This window comes from Acanthopagrus latus, chromosome 10 (genome assembly GCF_904848185.1).
Source record: "Acanthopagrus latus isolate v.2019 chromosome 10, fAcaLat1.1, whole genome shotgun sequence".
Lineage (NCBI taxonomy): Eukaryota > Metazoa > Chordata > Actinopteri > Spariformes > Sparidae > Acanthopagrus > Acanthopagrus latus.
Window position 1 is genome coordinate 11,378,829 of NC_051048.1, and position 3,767 is coordinate 11,382,595.

At 39.7% G+C, this 3,767-nt stretch overlaps 1 long non-coding RNA gene across 1 annotated transcript; it reads right to left on the reverse strand.

The window, feature by feature from the left end:
• Nucleotides 1-1,676: 1,676 nt before the first annotated feature.
• Nucleotides 1,677-3,228, reverse strand: LOC119027634. Its single transcript, XR_005077445.1, has 2 exons — nt 2,875-3,228; nt 1,677-2,687 (listed from the first exon to the last, which is right to left on the reverse strand). It is a non-coding gene; the product is annotated as an uncharacterized LOC119027634 (long non-coding RNA).
• Nucleotides 3,229-3,767: the final 539 nt, after the last annotated feature.

A 3,767-nucleotide genomic window follows, 5' to 3' on the forward strand; every position in this document is an offset into this window, starting at 1 on the left:
GACTGAGATGAAACTAATACGGTGGATTTGAAGTGCAGTTGTCCGACTGTCCAGCAGTTTTCAACCTGAGATCGACTTTGGGATTTTTCACCAACAGGGTCTATAAAATTTGCTGAAATGTTGTAGAAATGAGCGTACACTGGGATGATGAGCGAGGCAGCTGGTCTCTGCTGTTATCTGACAGGTGACATCACGCAGGAAAGCACACAGACAGCTCTGCTGAAGGTTTGAGCTCCAGCTCAATTCATGTTCAAAGAACTCGGGTCTGAGAAGCAGAGACTGACAATTACTCCAACAAAGGCATGACCGACATGGAGAGAGGCTTTAATTGAGTTAAAATTGAGTTTCTGAATAGATCATGCTCTTTCATTTCTCGTCTGGCAGCGTATTCATTTTCTTTCCCGTGTTTATCTGTGATAATACCATGATCTGTGCTTCGCCTGAGGTACAGTATCAAAGATTTAGCTGAGAGAAGTCTGCAGTGTGATACGTCCTGTGTTGCACAGAGCAGCAGTTTATTTCTCAACCCAATCAGTGAATGGTTGAGTTTGAAAAGTGTGTTTCCAGAGATGACGAGCGAAAAAATCTTTCCCATTTATTTTTATGGGGAATTTTTCAAATTTCGTTCTGCTACTAATTCAGCATACATTCAGCTAGAGAAACAATCAAAATGTTCAGCGTTTTAAGCTCTTTCAGCCTTGTACTTTTCAAATATTCAGCTTTTTCAAAAAAATAAAATTACAATGTAAGTAAATGGGAAAATGAATATTGTATATGGTCAATATTTGCTAATTATAAACATTATTACACCTAAAAACTGTAGATCTGCATCTGGATCATTTTCAGATATTGTGAGAAGTTAGAAAAACATATTGTATATTTTCAGTTTTCTTGTCCACTTAAACTAGTTTGTTGTTATTTCAGTGTTAAGTAATGTGCTGACAGCTGATGTGTTAAATGTCACAGAACAGCAGATATTGTTAGAAGTTAATGTGTCTGCAAACCGGATACATCGACATCCGACAGCAACAACATGGCGAACACAGTTTTAACACAGTTACCTAAATGTCTGTGGGAGAACAAGGTGTTTCTGTCAGGACACCTGGGCACATCAGCTGTTTTATGGTCGACTACAACAGATATTTTAAACCAAACCGAGATGTTTTCTGAATCCTGACTGAGTGGGTTTGGCACCTGAACCTCACCGGAGCATCAGTTGTGACGAGAGAGAAATGTAAAGTTTAACCCAGACGAATGTAAAGCAGCAACACTAAGAATCATCTGGAGACTGTCTGCAGTCAACATGTTAATAACGTCTCACTAAAACAGCTTAAGCGTAATTCTTCTTCTTCCTGGTGCGTCCTGTAGAAAACATTGTATATCAGATTTATATTAAGTTAATAAATGTCTCCAAGAACTCAAAGACGCCATTTGAAAATATGTTACCATTTGTATTTTTCATTATGTGATTTGTGACACACTGAAGCAATAAAAGCACATTGATTCATCTCTTGTCTGTCTTTTTATTTTCTATTCATTAATGTGGCCTGAAAGTCAGTTTGTAACTGTTTCAGAGTGTTAATAAAGTTTATTATTTAAACTTTGTTGCTGATAAACTCTTTGATTTTACATCTCCTGGGATATTAACAGACTTAGAGAGGAGTCAAAACAACATCTCTCATATAAATATAGATTTATTTACAATATGTACACATTATAAACAGAACATTAGGAGAGGCAGTGTACTGTAACGATCAGAAGGCACAGAGTGAAAACTCTCCATACAGTGATTTACTGAACCAGCTGTGACATTTAGAGATCTGACAGTGAAGGATGTTGAATGGACAAACACAAATCAAACAGCAGCGCTTCATTTCAGTTTGAACTGCAGCATTACAACAAGAAGATGTTAAAGTTCCACGAGGGAAAGTTAAATCTGTTCTTAAAATCTAGACAGTAAATAAAATCTTGATAATAAAACAACACAAACAGAAATGTGAACATAACAAACATACAACGCAAAGTGAACGTTCTCTGCTCTAAATTTCACCTGATTCTTCTTCACATCCTGCAGGAGGCCAGTACAGGATATACAGGATATACTGTCAGTGTTAATGTCATATCTTATTAAGGGCTAATTCATCATATAGAGCTAGAAATGGAAATGTTAACAATATAAAGTGCACAGAGTTGCTACACATGGTGTATGAGGTCGACATGTTTCTCAGCATTATTTCAGTAAAGTGAACACAGAGCAGATTTCAGATCTGTCTAATAAGTGACAGAGTTTGATGAGAAGTCCTGTCAAAATAATGGACAACAAAGGTGAAGAACAATGTTTCCTTCATCAACTCCATTATTGTTTTTCACCTCTAACTCTTATATTATGGACACTTACTGAACAATATGAAGTCAGGATGTATTTTAACTGTCTGCTACGTTGATGACTGGTCAAACTGGTCCTGCTTCAGCTGTTACGTTTCTTAAATCCTCCTCTGGACTTTGTTTCTAGAACAAGACAGTGAATAAATAAAGGCGATGAAACCACACAACACCCACAGCTGCTGTCAATCCCAGTCCACAGTAGAGGAAGATCATTCCCCAACTGACCCTGTTCGCTCTCTCACTGTTTGGTCTCTCAGGTGTGTCTGTGTTGGGTCTCTCAGGTTCAGGCCAATTCCTCACTGCTGTAAAGAGACCAAACAACAGAACAGCTGAAGTTGTGACATATTTCTCAGATACTGTGTGAATGAAGAGAAGGATTGTGGACTGTGGTCGTCCTCAATACTTTTCTTCAGGTTCTTATTGATCAAAAAAAGCTGCTGAATTGAACCTGTTAATAAAGTTCTGCTGACTTCTCCTCAACCAACTTACCAGAGACATTGAGCCAGCATTCACCTGAGTCCACACCATAGTTTGTCTTCACATGACACAGGTACCAGCCTGAGTCCTCAGTCCTGAGTCTGGACATATGAAGTCTGAGTCGTCCATCTCTGAGGACGTCTTTGTCCAAATGGACTCGTCCTACAAACTGTTGATCCTGAGACTCTGGGACCACAACACCTCCATGTAGTTCAAAAAGGACTGCGCCTTTGTGATCAGCTACCATCTCACAAAAGATGAAAAGGGAGTCGGGGGAAGTGTCAGCTGTGGTTGTGAACGTCCATTCCAGTGTGATGTTGTGGTTCTCCTCTGCCTGATAGGAGGTCTGTGTCACATTCACTACAAATGTTCCTGTTGAGGAGACAGAGAGGGAAAGTGAGGAGCAGACACACTGACAGCTTTAACATGGCAGCCTTTAAACTCCATCTACATGTTTCTGTGGACAGTTTAGTGACGTCTCAGAGCTGCAGAGGCTCATCAACATCAACTGTTTGCTCACATGTGGGCGACTTTAACTGATTGATTGAATCACAGTGTAATAAAGTGAAGCTGTAAACTAACCACAGACACAGTTGAGGCTGATGAGCAGCAGGATCCTGCAGATCATCTTCTCCCTCTGAGAGGAGACAGAGGTGAAGAGTCATGTGATCACAGTTCAGTCCTCACATGTACCACAACCAACACCTACAGTCTGTCTTCAGTCTTTACAATACTCCTTTGTCTTTATTATCCTGCTTATTACACACAAGGACTTCTTTACTGGACGCAATCTTGATACTAACGCTAAGCTGCTGTATTGTACTTCTGACACAAGATGGCGCACGTGATCAAACTGTGAAGATGAAGAGTTCCGTCCAACAGCTTTGACGGTGTAAAAAAAACAT